Here is an 18,665-nt window from a genome sequence, read left to right on the forward strand (position 1 = left end):
AAGTAGCGTCAGGGGCCAGAGCTTGGCGCCACACTTTTAGCCGTAGCACCAGACGCTAATATTGGCGCCAGGCGCTACAGTTAAAAGTTGGCACCAGTCTGTGATTGCTGGCGCCAATTTCCCCCAATACCGAGCCAGAAATATGCGTTCTAATTTCGACCGGTTTTTCGTATTGTTTGCTCGATCCTGCTTCCTGATTGAATTTTTTCTCACTTTTCTGAAACCCATATGTGTTCTACATATGGACATAACCTTCTGGGAATTCATGCTCTATCTACCCGATTGAACGCTCCTGGCAACAAAGGGTACATCTGAGAGGTTGAATTCACCAAACCATGGAAGTGAGTTTTTTCTAAAAACTTGCGGTGTCCTATCCACACGCGTTAACCCTTCACGGTTAGGCTTCTACGCGGTGCATCTGGACAATTAACCATGGACCCTATTTGACTAAACCATATCCCGAACTTTAGAGAACTAAAGCCATGGTTAGGTTGCAAACTCATTGCATCATATTGTGTCTACTTGACTAATTGTGCATTATTTGTTGTGCATACTCTATGTGATTTTTCCTAACCGTTTGTTTGACTTGTGTTAAGACTAAATAAACTGATTAATGACAAAAGGACTTTGTTTAATTAATTAATTAATTAATTTGAGCTAATAAATAAACATAAAATCGAGTCAAAGTTCCTTTAAGTCAACCCGGATTTTTATTCCCGTATACTGCACAAACGTCAACATTGTTTGGTCATAGCTGGAGTTCTAGAAAGAACTACGAGTCGTACAGCCTATGGATCTGTAGCCCCGAGTTTTATCTTTAATTTGGCGTTGGTTTCATCCCAATCAGAGTCGCAGATCAAAAGTTATGACTAAAATACCACAATCTGTCCAGTTTAATGCATATACGTGAAGTCTTAACTTAGTCTTTGCTTGAGTCTAGTCACATAGTCTAGCCACATGGTCATGACACGAGCCTTAACATGTCATCTACACTCACTAATCTTAGCACACACTTTGAGTACACGTCACCAGGACCATGTCGTAGGTCCATGCATGAGTCAATCTTTCCGTCATTTGAGTTGGGGGGTACATTCTATTCCTAATTCTTCATATCCCTCCATCTAAATCTTCTTTCACATTTTATTCCAATTTTCCTTCATTCCTCCATCCATTGCATGTTGAATAAAGTTTGAGTTAAATAATTAATGATAAGTATCCCCAAATTCCTTTCCCACAGTACTTGGTCGAGGAGAGAAGGGCGATTAATCAAGGACAACCTCTTTATTCAAGTCTCGCTTTTTGATAAACTGATTCGTCAGAAGAGGAAGGCTAAGAAGATAATGGCAACTCAAGAAGAAGTCAATGAGCTTAGGAACCAATTGGTTACCATGACTGAAACACTGAAGCTACTCACCCTCAAGGTTGATGATCCCGTGAAGCAACAACAGATGGATCTCATGCAAGAGAGTCTAAGCAAGCTATCTAGTGACTATAAATTTCAGGGCATGAGTTCGCAAGGGGTCTCGCTGGACAAAGAACTTCTTCCGCATAAGTTCAACGCCACTGACATCCCTAAATTCAAGGCAACAGACAACCCTTACTTCCATATAAGAGCTTTTGAAACTATAATGAGCATTAAGGGTATCGATAAGAAGGTTTTCCCCTCTCTGTTCCCACTATCTCTTGAAACCGTTTGCCAACAATGGTACTTCTCCCTTGACAAGGAGAAAACCTCTACCTGGGAATTGATAGCAAACGCTTTCGTTGATAGGTACAAGTGCAATATCCAAGTTGAAACCGACCATAGACAACTTGAGATGCTAAGACAAAAAGAGAATGAAGGCTTTACTTCTTTCTTTAATAAATGGAGAGAAACTTCCGCCAAGATGATTGAGGTCCCCACTGAAAAAGAATCCGTGAGGATGTTTATCAAGAATCTCCAAGAAAAGTATTCAAAGCACTTAAAATATCAACACAACTTGAATACTTTCAAGGCCGTCTATGACATATGTATCGAGATCGAAGATGACCTCGCAAAGCAAAAAGCTACTAACAATAGTAACCACGGTGGCTGGAAAGGAAAGAAGAGCGACAATCCTTCTTCTTCCGAAAGCGCCCACTCTAGTAATTGTTAGTACCTTTGACCATAATGATGTCTTAGCCGTGGACAATCAAGGATCTAAAAGGAAACCCAGGCGAGAGTTCACATCCATTGGAATGACCTACGATGCTGCTTTCACTCATCTCTATGATCGAGGATTAATCAAACCTATTGGCCCTACCGAGGATCCAACACCAGAAAATCGATCTTCGAGATGGAATCCAAATTCCTATTGCAAGTACCATCGAGGAAACGGTCATACCACCGATCAATGCTACAGGTTTCAAAATCTCATTCAAGATCTCATAGAAGCAAATAAGATCCCATTGCCTCTAGCTAGCGAGAAGACTGGATGATGTCGGAGCAAACAACACAAGACAAGAGGCGAGCTTCAATGACAAGATTTCATGACCTCTTTTGTCTATTTCTTTTTCTTTTTTTTCCTTTCCCCAATAAGTCTAGCATAGGCACCTTTTCTTTTCCTTTAGATTATTTTGTAGTTTTTCTTTTCTTTTCCCTTTTTAATAAAATGAGCATTTATTTCCTTGCATATGATCATTTCATTAAAAAAAAAAAAAAAAAATCCATGTCGAATTAAGCACAAGGTATACCAATGATTTGAGGCACCTCTTGTAGCCACATCATATCTCCTTTCGCCCTTCAATTATACGATCCTTTCTTCATAAACCCTTTGAGCCTCGTCTAACGATAGACCTTTCTTTTTTCAACCTACATCTATCTAACCTTGGGATGGGATGGTGTGCAACTTATGCAATTTTCAATTTCATAAAAAGCTTAAGTAATTCAAAAAATAGCAAAAATAAGCAAAAGCAAAAATAAATAAAAGTGTACAAAAGGGCAAGTGTTCCAATGTCTATGATGTGAAAATATCTTTGATAAGAACACGTCTCAGATTGCGTCTCTTATCGAGTGCTCGGTACCGTGCCTGAGAAACATGAATGTCAAGTGAGTGATAGACCACATGATCGAGATTGCCCACACTTATTAAAATAAAATAAATGCTAAAGCAAACGAAAGAGCTAAAAAAAGAGTAGAAAACCTCAAGCATAAAAATACAAATATTCAAAAGCAAGGTTGCACACCTTGGGGGCTTATCTAGGGTCTTGAGCCTTTATCCCCTTCTTCTTTAAACCTTTAGCCTAACCACGTTACAACCCTTAAAAAGACCTTTTTGAGGTATACACACTTGTGCGAGGTTTGGCTAGAGCTACGTTCGGCCTGATTCCTAACGGATACGTAGGCAACCTCACATCGAGGTGCGGCCGTAATAAACATGCATTCATATTCACATTCATACACTTACACCATAATCATATCAAGGGATCTCCAATGCTCATCCCTTTTCATTTAGAGTTAGACTTGGGGGCTTGATCCCTACATCATTAGCTTATCTAGCCTAAGAGTCACCACCATTTGACTCCTTTCAATATATTTTTCTACACACTTAGCTCTTGTGGCCTAACTTTAGTGTCACTATCACACACTGCACAGACATATACATGACCAAATATACTTCCCTTAGGAACTCTTTGTCATGAAATCTTAATACAACGTTGAAGCATGCCTTGTCATATCGAAATCACTCATCAATCGTAATCATCATTGCATCATGAAGTATGAAGTGCTTAGCCTCCGTGCCTAAGTTACCCAAATACTTTCATCATTGAGTCATCCATTGAGATAGCCTAGGATGGATTAATCCTTGAACCTTGAGAGATAGTATCAAACAACATTTGACTAAGCTCATTCAACATGCATCTTCAAACTTTTGATTTTATTTTTCGCGTCTTTCTTTTTCGGGAGAAAGTCGGTACCCTCCACAAATGACGGAAAATTTTTGCTTTTTTGCATTTTCGAGTCGCACGATCACATTACAATGCACACACGAGTCATGTACACATTGAGTCATGTCGTGTCATATAACTTTGATTTGAGTCTAACACATGTCATTTCACTTCGAGTCGAGTCGACCTCGAGTCAGTCAACATATCGAGTCAAGTTTATGCCTTGAGTCGTGTCAAGTCGATGAGTCAAGCAACGTTAAACTTTAGGTCAACCCTAAGATGAGTAAAAAGAATGGCAAAGTTCTATAGTAAAAAATAAACACAGGTGCAGCAGAACAGGGAAGACCCTTTCACAGCATTCGGCGACAGAGTCAATTCTTGGCTCCAGATATATCTCAGCAACGACAGATCTTGAAGCCTCTCAAAAAGGTGATTTCGACTTCATGCAGCAATTTCGGGTTCCTTGGTACGCCAGTTAGCCCCTATAAGAAATTTGACATGATTAAGTAGTCAGTTGGATTACAACTGCAATAAGTGATCGACCTAATGAAAGATCGTCTCACTTAGCTTAAAGCGCCTAGGCATTGGCTCAAAAGCAGAAAAGGCACCGACATACAGGTTCAAAGCAAAAGAGCGCTGACGTACAGGCATAGCAAAAGCAAAGTTCGAGCGAGCTTTAAAGATCGACAAGTGTTGGTCTTCGGTAATTTTCTTTGGAATATTATCGCATCAAATGAGGATGACTTCAAGTAAAGTTATTTTCGACGGCATTCGCTAAGATTGTGGAAGTTGTCACCTATGATTTGAGAAGATAGCACGAGATGGGCAGTCTTCGACGACTTTTGCTATGATTGGAAAGGTTGTCACTATGATTCAAGAAAAGGCTCAAGATGTAGAAACATTGATCGACGACGTTCCCTAGATTGCGGAAGATCGTCAAAACAAACAACAAGGTGGCGTTCCCTAGATTGTGGAGAGTTGTCACAAATAACTAAGGATTGTTTCAAGTGAAGCAATCTTCGATGGTATTCCCTTGGACGTGGAATATTATTATAGCGGAGAGGATAGTTTTAGGCGAAGCAATTTTCCACTTTGGAAGCAGTTACGGGCGTAGCGGTTTTCAAGCGGGATGGTATTCTCTAGCTTGCAGGAGGTCATCAAAACAGTAAAGCAGCAACAATCGGTTACTTTCAGAGACGTGTGCTCGACGGTGCAAGATACGCGTTTCTTAACTCTTCTATCTGTTTAACTAATGCTAGTTTTGCAGGTATCGGCGTTATAAGATTGGTTTAGGATCGCAGAACGTTCTGAATCATTCTCCGTCCCTATCGCTACTTTGACTTTCGTTTTCGAAACTTGCGTTTCTCCAAACTCAGTCAAAGTGGGGGCTTCTGTAGACACTCATTTGTGTCTCCCCAAAACCAAACCCAGTGATGAGTACCTTTCACGTTGAATCATAATCGACTGAAACGAAAGTGTGGAAAGGTCTAGTGTTGCGGAAAGTTTTATTTCTTTTCTTTTCTCTTCTCCCTGTTTTTGAAAACTTTATTTTTAAAAAAACAGCCAATCCAGTTTGGTTGGTCCATAATATGGGTCCAATAGTGGTGTAGTTGGATGGGGCTTGCAAAGACCTTTCCAACGATATATTATGAGCCCAATTCCGATGAATATTGAGGAATTTATGGCCAATTTACTAAACTGGGCCCGGTTTGAGTTTTAAGTACGACCCAATGATCTAGAGGAGGGCCTAATATGATTTATCATTCCTAATGTAATTAGGAATGGTTTTGGTCTTCTAGAACATTCTAGAAGGTGTTTATCATTTTTAATTCAATTAGGATTCTTTAGAGTTTTAATTAGATCAAATAGCATTTTCGACTGAAATTATATTATTTTATCTTCCAGTACGGGAATTTTATCAGATTTTCGAAAACGTGTTAAAAGCCGGTTTGGCGTCCAACCCCAGGCCTTGGCGCCTGGAACCAGGATTGGCGCCAGACGCCTGGCGCTAGCCGCTGGTCCTAGCGCCAAGTTGATTTTGCGATCTTCAGACTCTGTTTTGATAAATTATCTTTTTTGGCTGATTTTCTCTACAAAAATCGTATTAAAAACTCCGTTTTCAAGGACAGATTATCATCTATCATTCACCACTTCTTTTATTCTTAAGTTTTAATAAATTCCGTTTTCATTCATCTACAATCTTCAATCGTCAACAAATTAGTTTATGAATCATTAATCTTTCATTCATTCTTTCTAAACTTTATTGTTTAACACAAAATTCCGCATTCACAAGATCTTGATACACCTAGCCATATTCGAAGTTGCCTTCGCCCTAGACGTGAAAGTTTTTAATTTCTGAGGGTTTGGTCCCAAATCTCTATTATTTAATTTAATTGCTTTGTTTATTATTTTTCTTGAAGTTACTAACGTGTGTATTTTGTAATTAGAAAGAGGTACGAGGCATCCAAGTAAGTGCTTTATTGATTTTAATTGATTTTATGATGTAGACATCATGTTTATATTATTATTATGATATTCCTAGTATCATGTCTACGGTGTTTTTAATATTAAGTGTGATTAAAAATATGATGCTTCCTATGTTCTTTCTAACATTTATGATTATGATTGATGATGATTATTCATTATGTTGCTTGATATGCATATTATTATAATATTGTTATTGCTTGATCACCTTTTATTGCAGGTTAAAGGGAATTGGTATTTGCAATCACGCTTAATAAGATAATTAATAATCTTGTTAGGTTAATTGTGATTATAATTCAAGTGATCGCCAATAATAGTTTGTTTGTGCATTAAATTCAACCAACATAGATTAAACAGGTTTAGGAATAATCCTATTGATTGTATGTTAATCAGAAAGCGCACATGAATACGAGCAGAATAAAGTAGAGGCCTATTATTAGGGCAGGTTCAATCTCTTTTAGGTTGGATTTGTACCATCATCCCCGAACCCTTATTTGGTTCATGACCTTATGGAGTTGACGATCTCTTGGATCGTTAAGGGGTGTAACCTTCACCTCGTGAACGGTTTACAAGTTCCTCAAAAACTTGTTGGCGACTCTTTTGCTCTATCTTCTTCCCTTTTGGACGCCACCGTACTTTAGTGTATGATCACAATGGGGTTAAAGCTAGTGGGATTTTAAAGGCTTGAAACTATTCCCCACAAATACCATCCTCACTTCATCAAATGATTAGGTTGAACTATCAAGGGCTTCTTATGACTATACATGCTTCTCTACTTAAAATAGCAATAAATGATCAATCACTCTTAAAAATAAACCACGATAATGATGAACAGGACATGTGGGGATTTGCCGTGGAGCCAATCTACACAATAGAAATGGAGGAAGACTTGGAAGAACCTTTCAAGCTTGATCCATATTCCACCCGGTTAGTAAACAACATCTTACTCAAGAGTAGTTACTTTCCTGGGATGCCTTTAGGAATAGGAATGAAGAAATCTTTCTTACTTCCTATCCCAAAGAAAAGCTTCTCCTTTGGATTGGGATATAAACCAACCAAATAATAATTGAAGTCTCACGATGCAAAAAATATAGCACGTAGAGACAACAACAAGAAAGGGATAGTCACTTTACTCCCATCCTACCAACAAACCCTTAACGGGCAATTCATTAGGGAGGGAGAAGACTACCCATGCTATGACTTTCCAGAACCACTAGTTTTGAAAGGAATCAAGAAGCCTGGATTCAAAATATTTCATGATTGCTACTTCTTGGATGACGATTTTAGTATTGTTAAATCAAAATACCCAATTCCAGGGTGCTATGATAGGCAAGCATTTAACTTGCTATTTGGACTAGAACAAAATCATGTCGATGCGATGACTAATTAAAATGCCATCCAAGATGAAACCTTGGAGCATGGGTGGAGGAAATCTTCAAGTGGACCAATCGCAAAGGCAATAAGCTGGAAATCGTCACAGGCGAAGGGAAGATGTTTGAAGAATCGGACAACGAATCTATTATAGACTCTAGGGAAGCTGAGAATCTAGGCCTTGTGGCCATTACTGAGTCTTTATTTTCTAGTTCTAAGGGCGAAGATCCCAAAAAGGATTCTTCTCTTAATGTACTTTCTTTTGATTATGATAATATGAGCTCTATTTCCGAGTATATGCCTTCTATTGAATCTTTCGAATGCTATAACAATCAATCTAATGAAGATGATAATATAAATAAGTTGGTTGAACTAATGAATGAACGAGAATAAAAGAACCCTATCCTTGAAGAAACTGAAACAATCAATATAGGAACCAATGAGAACAAAAGAGAAGTCAAAATCGGCTTAACTCTAAATCCGGAAGAGCGATCGACTCTCATATCGATGCTCAAAGAATTCGAAGACGTGTTCGCTTGGTCATACAAGGACATGCCTGGAATAGATAGGGAAATTGTGGAACATACCATTCCCTTGAACCCTATCTCTAAACCAGTAAAACAAAAACTTCGACGAATGAAACCTGAAGTCACGCTAAAAATAAAAGAAGAAGTGCAAAAACAATTGGACGCAGGTTTCATTCGCGTATGTAATTATCCAGAATGGGTAGCGAACATCGTCCCAGTCCCTAAAAAGGATGGACGAGTTCGTATGTGTGTCGACTTTAGGGACCTTAATAAGGCTAGCCCTAAAGAGAATTTTCCTCTACCACATATTGATATATTGGTAGATAACACGGATGAACATGCGATGTTATCCTTTATGGATGGATACGCAGGTTACAACCAAATTTTAATGGCAAAAGAAGACGAAGAAAAGACATGCTTTATCACCCCTTGGGGTACGTATTGCTATACAGTCATGCCATTTGGTTTAAAAAATGCAGGAGCTACGTACCAAAGAACGACTATGACTCTCTTGCATGATATGATGCATAAAGAAATAGAAGTGTATGTGGATGATATGATTGTAAAGTCCAAATATAGAATGGGACATATAAAAGCTTTACGCAAATTTTTCACTCGCATAAAAAATACAACATGCGATTAAATCCACAAAAATGCGCCTTCGGAGTAACTTCCGGCAAGTTACTCGGATACGTAGTAAGCACACGCGGTATTGAGATCGATCCCACCAAAATAAAGGCAATTTTTGACATGCCTTCCCCTCAAACAGAAAAAGAAATTAGGGGGTTCCTTGGCAAGCCGCAATACATTAGACGATTTATCAACAAATTGACTATGACTTGTGAGCCAATATTTAAAAAATTGAAAAAAAGAGGAAAAACATGAATGGGACGATCAATGCCAAGGGGCCTTTGAGAAAATAAAAAATTATCTCAAAAGTCCACCGATTTTAGCACCACCAGTACCAAAACTACCTCTTAGGCTATACATTACAGTTACAAACACGGCCACGGGCGCCATGTTACCACAAGAGGTAGAAAAAGTCGAGCGTGCAATATATTACATAAGTAAAAAATTCATCCAATATGAAACAAAATATAGAACCTTAGAAAAGACAAGTTTAGCATTAGTGTGGGCAACTAAAAAATTACGACATTATATGCTACCACACACTACTCATGTGATTTCTCAACAAAATTCGATAAAGTATTTGTTTGAACAACCACCTTTACAAGGAAGAATATCCAAATGGTTGGTGATGTTGGCCGAATTTGAATTAAAATATATTCCAGAAAAATCAATGAAGGGAAAAGTAATTTCCGACTTTCTGGCCCAACATCCAATTCAAACAAGTCATGCAGAAACTACTCATCTTTTGGATGAAGAGGTTCTCATGACACAAGATGACAAATGGGTAATGTACTTCGACGGTGCATCCAATCAAAAGGGATGTGACGTAGGAGTGTTACTCATAAGTCGGGAGCACATACTCCAATCTTTGTCAAACAAGACTTTGAGGTTACTAATAATGCCGCAGAATGTGAAGCGTGCATTATTGGATTTGAAGCACCAACTAGCATAGGTGTGCAAAAATTATAGGTATATGGAGATTCCAGTTTGATTATAAATCATATACTGAAAAAATGGAAAATAAAGAACTCCACAATAATATTATACCAAGCACACCTAGAGCAACTCGTCGAGCACTTTGAACATATTGACTTTAAATACCTCCCAAGGGATGATAATCAATTTGCCGATGCGCTAGCAAAATTAGCCTCAATGATCAAAATTCTATATCACTTGAATATGATGCCTTTATGCATTGATAGAAGAGAAGAACCATCATATTGCAACGCAATAGAGGAAATAAATGACATCGAAGGGAACAATCCTTGGTATGATCATATCCTCCAATATATTACTAATGGAACATATCCCGAAAATACTTCATCGAAAGACCAACAAGCCATACGAACACTTGCGGCTCAATACGGTCTATTAAATGGTCAATTATGCAAAAAAGGACCTAATGGTCAAAGTTTATTGTGTATAGACCAACCCAAAACCACAGGCCTTATGGAGAATACTCACAAAGGTGTTTGTGGACCTCACATGAATGGTAAAATGCTTGCAAAAATAATTTCGCGACAAGGGTACTATTGGTCCACTATGGAACATGATTGCATACAATATGTCAAAAAATGTCCAGAGTGCCAAATGTTTGCTAATTTACAACACCTTCCACCATCCGAACTATATAATCTCACTTCCCCTTAGCCCTTTTCAACTTGGGGAATTGACATAATTGGAAAAGTCTCTCAACAGGAGCAGGAAGGCACGAGTACGTATTGATAGCCATCGATTACTTCACAAAGTGGATTGAGGCTGCTTCTTACGTGAATATCACTTCTAAGCATGTCGCAAAGTTTCTCGAACAAAACATATTTTGTAGATATGGAGTTCCACGCGGACTAATTAGTGATCAGGGATCTTAATTTCAAAGATGAAGTCAAGACCCTCTTAACTCGTTATAAAGTAAAACATCATCACTCATCCCTATACAGACCTCAAATAAATGGAGCTGTAGAATCGGCAAAAAAAAATATAACAGTCATCATTAAGAAAATGGCAGAAAATTGTAAAGACTGGCGGAATAAACTACACTTCGCTCTATGGGGTTACAGAACGTCTATACGAACATCAATAGGAGTAACTCCATACTCCTTAGTTTTTGGAATGGACGCAATTCAACCAGTCGAACTGAAAATACCATCCCTATGCAGCGTACTCGAAAGTAAGCTACCGGAAGCTCAATGGGTAAGAGCGAGGTATGAGGAGATTTTATTGCTCGATGAACGACTATTAAGAGCTTTGCATCATGTACAAGTCTACCAAAGGCGCATTGCGCGTCATTTCAATAAAAGAGTAAAATCCAGAAATATAAAAGAAGGTGACTTTGTACTAAAAGAGTTTAGGGGTCCACCTACCGATCCAAGAGGGAAATTCAAACCTAATTGGATAGGTCCCTACCGCGTAATTGAAATCCTATTAGGAGGAGCTGTCAGATTAATGGACATTGGAGGAGATGAAATTTGCCAATTAATAAACATTGATCGACTTAAGAAATATTACATATGAAATCCGGATTAACTCGTTCATTCATATAACTAACTTTAATTAGCATTAAATTGAAAGGTTCTAAGTGTTATGTATTTTACCGAATGATACAATACAATACATAACACTTGGGGGGGGGGAATTTAGAAATAATAAACCGTTCTAAGTGCTCAAATCTTTTATCGAACTTCACGAAAAAAAACTTCACACTTGGGGGGGTAAAAGCACAGAAATAAATTTTTTTTCGAAACACTCGTAGTACAGGTGTCGCGCGCAACTGGAATAGTTGCGCGCGGATGTCACGTGCAACTCATGTAGTTGCGCGCGCCACTTGATCGTAAAACTGCGAACTTAGACTTTTTTGTTTGAAGTTGCAACTTCTACTTACGATAAAAGGAGGGCGTTTCGTGAATATAAACATGTACTCGAAAAATATAAAAATTAAACTTTGATTTAATTCCTTTTAAACAAAGTTTGATTAATTTTTTCATTTAATTTCTACTTAAGGAGTTAAAGAAAAAAAAAAAAAAAAAAAAAAAAGAATTAGAACTACGCAATGACCTGATTTCGGGATACGAATACGTAAGCAATCTATATGATTCAGTCATATCAAAATATCAAAACATATAGCTCATTTTTTATTTTATTCAAGTTAAAAAAAAAGGGAGACATTGTTGAACTAGATCATAAATAAAGAAAAGGGGCATAGTAGTGATTACAGTTTATTCAAAAAAAAAAAAAAAAAAAAAAAGAGAAATTGTGTAACACTCTAAGGCTTCACTATATCCTCAATTGCCACGGATGATGGAGGAGTAGTTTCCATCGCAGTATTTTCAGAAACCTTAGAGCTTTCTCCTGCAGTCTTCTTCTTGACCCATACATTGTTCTTCAATTTAGGAATCGGAGCCTTTTCAACCCTTTTTCCCTTTTCCGAAGCTTTTGTTATAGTCCTCTTTCGAGTTTATTGCGGAGGTTCCTTGATTATCACACCTTTTTGTGCGGGTTTTGAGGGAGCTTTCCTTTTGGATTCCTTCGAACACACCTTAGGAGATGAGAAGTCCAATTTTCTTCTCACTCCTTTGTTTTGGCCACTAGGAGGGGTAATGGTGGCCGAATGCATTAAAGGCTTGGGTTGATTGCGAGCCGTGGCAGTTTGATATTGAGATCGGGCCTTGTTTAATTCGCCCTTATCCGCCGCATTCGTCCAAGCTTTATAAAAGGATGATAATACAATACTCGCAGCAGGATTTTGTACTACCCACCTTGGAAGACTTGACCAATACTTTATCCAACGGAAAATTCGCTCGGGTCTAAAAGTCACATCTTTGGGTACATCACAGTCTTGCGGGGGAATAATCTGTTTCATCCCGTATTGTCTCATTACCCTGCAAGGAAAAAATGTAAGTAGCACTACATAGGCCTAAGAGCCTAATGTAAGTGCAATTGAGACTACTCCCTACCATACTATTTATGTTCCACCAATGAATCACAAAAAGTATGTTAGGAACCCCGTGACAGAAAAACGACGTCCATTCCTCTTTATTCTTTTGCTCGTAAAGGATTCGACGTCCAGGGAATGTCCGTACTCCATTAGCCTCGATATTTTGTGGCTGATCAACTATTCGCAAACGCACCATGAGCCAAATCTGAAAAAAAAAATCAGTTTTTCCACGTGCAGGTGGCGCGTGCATCAAAATAAGTTGTGTGCGCCACCCGCGCGCAGGGCAGAAGATTGCGTTGGACATACCAACGCAACTTCACAGCTTACGCTAAAAAAACGACGAAAAAAAAAACTTACATGTAATAGGAGTGGACTTCCCGTGAAACCATTTTCGTTAGGGTCTCCTCTAAGGCGATTCAAGCCTAAAATGGTTTCTGCCAAAGCCAAAGGAGCGGGTGAATGACATCCCTCTAGTTGCTCTACTACGGACACCATGGAATAATTTCCATATTCTTTGCCTGTCCTAAGTAAACAATTGACAACAAGACAATAGCATAAAGCACGAATTTTAAAGCGTTGTTTAGTCATGTTGTCACGAGGGTCGACGAAATGTTCAATAAATTGAATTAAATTCAAGCCTTCTTTAGTTCCAATATTGGTCATATCATTGTCAGAGAAGCCAAAAAATCTTTGGAATATAGGTTTGGGATCCGACAATGGGGGCGAATAAGTCACAGGGAGAGTATTTGTAGGGAAGCCTAGCAAGGCCTCGAACTCACCAGGAAGGGGAATAATTTCGTCCCCTTTAAATAAAAAGAGATGGTGGTTGGAGTCCCAATGGTTAACGGCGGCATGAAGGAAATCAAAATTAATCACTAATTGCATATAATTCAATAGAGGGTCTAGGGGATAAATTTTGAAAGCTAGCTTGTCCTCGTTTGAAAGGGAGGTAACCCATTGCTTCAAGCGCTGTTCAAAGGTCTTCACCATTGTTCAATGTAAAAAAAATTAATTAAAAAAAAAAAGAGAGAGTAAGAATTTAGAGAGATTATTCTTTTTAGTTCTTATAATATTACTAAGCGAATGAATGCGAGATGATAAAAAACCTACACGAAACCATGTTTAAATAGACCCAAGAGGGGCATATTTTCGGCAATTTTCTCCCAAAGGAAAGTTCACAAACAGATTGCACGCGCAACTCATGAGTTGCGCGCGACATCCGCGCGCAACTAAATCACATGCGCGCGACAACCTCGCGCAACTCATCCAGTTGCGCGCGTCTTCTCTGTCGTGACATGTGTTTTAGGCTTATTTCCATATTTTAGCTTACATAATGACGAAATCTTGATGAAATCTTAAGACGAATCATACGCTTGCCTTTTGCTAACTCTGGTGTCCCTATTCTTTCCTTTTTATTTGTTTTCTTTTTTTTTTTTTATATTTTATTATTTTCTTGTTCTTCTTTTCCTTCTTTCTTTTTTCTCCCCTATTTTCTTTTTCCTATTATCCTTATTTCCTTTTTAGTCTTTTTTTCCTTTTTTTCTTTCTTTTGTTATTTTTCGAGGAGGGTAAGTCGGGAACCCTTTCCCTCCCTCGGAAAATTTTTTGCTTTTTTTTTTATATGTGTACACATGGAAACAAAAAATAATAATAATATAAATGACATATACAAAAAAAGAGTGTCATATGTACAACAAAACAAAATAATATGTACATTTGTTTCCTAAAATATAAAAAAATGTGTACAAAAGGATCAAGGTGCTCTGCGACTGCTAGATGGTTGCTGTACATCCTGCAAAATCCCAAAACGAAGATTAATACATGAAATGTAATAAGTTCGTCTAAAAAGAAAAGAAATAAACTTACCGCAATCATCCGATGATCACGGCATGACAAAGTCACGAGGGCTCTCCGATAAGCAGCTCGGAAAGCACGTATAGTCCTCACCATGCCGTTCACGGTCTCCCGCGGAACCTGTTCCAAGAATACAAGGACAGTTCGTAAATAAGTGTATATGAAGCAAAAAATAGAAATATTTTAAGTACATATACAAAAAAAGGATATACCGACTCAACCGTCTCAAGAATGAACGACATCCCCTCATCATCCTCCGCTGCTGGAAGGATCTCACGAATTACCGATCTGACACCATCAGTATACGTGATCTCCGCTATAGGAGGCACCTAACCGCCTAGCTCGACCCGCTAAAACATAAGAAAAATATATAATAAAAAAAAGGGGGTCAAAGTTCCGAAAAATAAATAGAAACAATAAAAGAAAGAAAGAAGAAAAAGAAAGAATTGAGATACTAACCAGAACAAAAGCTAGGAAAGGAGTCACCTGGATGCAATGAAAGCCGGATAAGAGCATCCGGCAGCACCAGCTGATCCGCTGGATAACCAAGGATTGCCTGAACTCGATCCTTGGTCGACAACAAATCCGGACGTAACATCCGGATTGGAGGATCCACAAGAACTACAAGCTCCTCTGACGAATGCTGCCAGAGAACGCGCTCGCCTAAAAACCAAGCGCCTGCCCTCTGGAGCACCGGGAGTCCCGAGTAAAGAGCCCGGAACCGAAAACAAACCATGCCAAATCGGATATCCTCAGGGACTCCGACGATCAAACTCCAAGGACGGAGATCGATCTAATGCAATCACATTAAAAACATCAAACAAACATAACAATATGTAAAGAAAGATACACTTGTGTTGTCAAAATACTCACCGACGCACGGGTCGCCGAAAGAATCCACTGGCGAAAGTCGCCACCTGAATTAGCTCGCCTTTTCCAAATCGTAGCCAGTCGATGGCCGATAGGAAAGCAAGCAACCCCGAGCACCCTGGGGGCTAGGAAAGGCAGGTACGAGTATCCCCAAGCCTAAACAAAGGAGAAACGGCTTAAAAAGAGAAAAATGAATAATAAAAAGTTAAAAGAAAGTTTAAAGTACGTACCTCAAGGATACAACAATGCCATGTAAGGGAGATTCGAGGCACCTCAGTAGCTGCCGCAGGATCCACTACCCAGGTCGCCTTGCTCATTGCTCTAAGCATACGGGCATACGACACCTCCGCCCAGTTCAGATTACTTACTTGCCCCAAGTCGATGAGTCAAGTGAGTAACCCGATAGGGCAACGCTCTCCCCGATCACTCAAGAGAGTGACGGAAAGAATAAGGGCAATGTATATCCGAGCCAGCTGCTCAGGTGTGCACTGCCTGTCAACCTCGTCAGTCGACAACTCGTCGGCAAATATCGATTACGGACAAGACTGAGGATATACGTGAAGGATCGCCGCCAGACGATCCCCCACGAGATCCCTCAGTCTCAAGTCCTGCCTTGTTACGACCTCTATAACTACAGGCTCACCTACAAAAGGAAAACCCGTAATTATAGAGAAGTCGTAAGGGGTGACCGTCATCTCTCCCCACGGAAAGTGAAAAGTGTTGGTGGAATCCCACCAAAACTCCAGCAAACCGCGAAGGAAAGCTGACGAAGCGGACTGACTCGACAAATCCCGAAGAGCCGCTAGCGCGCGACCGATCCCTGAAAGCTCCACAATCTCCTTTACCTTGTCGGGTAAGCTCTGGAAACGAGTCCGCAGGTCACCAGAGCCATATAGACGCATGCTAGACTCACTCTAAAAAAAAGGAGAGAAGAGAGAGAGCCGAAATAATAAAAAAACGGTTTTTGAAAGAAAAGAGGAAAAGTAAAAAAAGAAGGCGTAAGAAACTCACGATGTCGCGCCACCCTCGAACTGAGACGTGATGGTCTGGATCCCACTTAAGGACCCTAGGGTCCCAGTCGGGAAGAGCCTCCCAGATCACATCCTCTTGGCGACGTCGATCAATAGCTGCGCGTCGCACTCGAACCTCCTCACGAGGCTGGGTCACCCTCTTTCGAGGGCGAACTACCTCGTCAGGATCGCCTAGAATCTCCTCAGCGTCGACAAATGGAGGCGAATCCATGCTATGATAGACGAGATTTTTCTATTAGTTCCTTTTTTCATAAACTAATTATCAAGTTCTAGATCCCATTCGGCAGCATAACGGGTTGTCGATAGGACAAAACACAAAAATCGAATGCCACCCATACTTGGGAGCTACGATACCTGCAGTCAAACTCAATAAATGGGGGCTTTTAACACCCAGAAAAGCCATCCTATACCACTTTCAACTAAGCATTCAAGGGATTATGTTTCAAAATCTCAAAGAATCAACTATTCCAAGATGAATAATAGTAACACCAACATAATTATCGTCTACCAAACAATCTTGAAGTTCGAATATGGCAAAAACAAACTAAGTATACACTTCGCGCCATTTTTTTAATTTCAAAATTTGTAAAGTGTGAGTTATGAAATTAATACTAGTTTTAATACTACAATCTACTTCATAATCAACAAGTGTAACCAAAATGAGCAAGAAAAACAACAGATTCAAGCAAAATTCGAGCAAAAAGAGCAAGAATGAACTTAAACAAAGAAATACTCATACAAGGTTCAATACTTAACCATTTTTCATGAAATTTGTTGCAAAACACTCCTTAAACATAGCATAAAAACATGGAACAAACAATTTCAAGAATAATGGACCGAGTAAAAAATCCCCAAATTCAAAATTTGGGGTTTTACGACTCGAAAAACGCTCAAATGCCAGCCAAGAATGAACGGATTTAAGCAAAAAACTTACATTGGATTATGGAAAACGTGAATTAAGAGCAAGATTTGCTTCCTTCAGCTTTGAAAATCGCAAAAAATGGACTCTTTAGAGTGAAAAAGAGTCGAAAATGGAGGAAGGAAGGAGAGAGAGAGCGAAATGAAAAATCGCATTCGCTTTGCTGAATTGAATGTCGCGCGCAACTCTAGAAGTTGCGCGTGACATAGCAGCGCAACTCAGAACGATGCACGCGCTAGGCCAGCGTGACCCACTGAGTTGTGCGTGGATACTGGTAACTAAAATGACCGATATCCGAATTTTGATCCGTTTGAACAATTTTTTTTTCCATGGTTTTTGCTCGTTATTAGACGTAATGGCGCGCAAATTATCAAAATCCTTTTTTAATTTGTTTTCATATGTAGTTTATTTTCTTCTTTGATAGTTTTTTGCATCATTTTGCATGCACACCGTGCTTTGTACCTTCCCCAAGCATACGTTTTGAACGTTTTTCGTAAGCGTGCCTTAAGATGTTCCGTGGTGGTGCTTTACGTAAAAGCACCCATAGATAGGTTTGTCATTTTACTGTACTAACGTTATAAATGTCCGGGTTTTTTTCTTTTTTCACGTCCGAAGCAAAAGGAAGGCGTTTTCATGCAGCGTAAAAATGCAAATGGCGTAGCATACATCATAAAATTGTATGGCGTAGGTGTTGCATAAAATTTCACCTCAGCCCAAGCTTTGCGAGATCTACCTCTCGGAACTAAAACGCAGACTATTTACTATAGGCGTTAGCTCACAAATCGACAGGCGCGCCGAACCTTCAGGAACAGGTACTTCTTGAATGGAAGCAAGTACGGTAGTAAGTGAGCTTACTAACTTACCGAATAGTTAGGGTGTCCTTCCACCCCCTGTATAAAGAGCGACGAGATAGTGTCGCACCCATGTAGTCACGTGCCCCCAGTCCTGAGTCACGTGTACTCATCTTATGGACAAAACTACTGAGAGATTTGCTGACTTTCTTCTCTCTCACTGGATTTGGATATATGCCTCCAGTCCTGAGACATGTATTTCTATCTTGTGGACATCCGGTTAAAATACCGGACCCGGCTCGAATGTCGGACCCTTTTCGGTTTGAATATCGAAAACCCCTTTTTATTCTT

Source organism: Chenopodium album, chromosome 5 (genome assembly GCF_948465745.1).
Source record: "Chenopodium album chromosome 5, dcCheAlbu1.1, whole genome shotgun sequence".
Lineage (NCBI taxonomy): Eukaryota > Viridiplantae > Streptophyta > Magnoliopsida > Caryophyllales > Amaranthaceae > Chenopodium > Chenopodium album.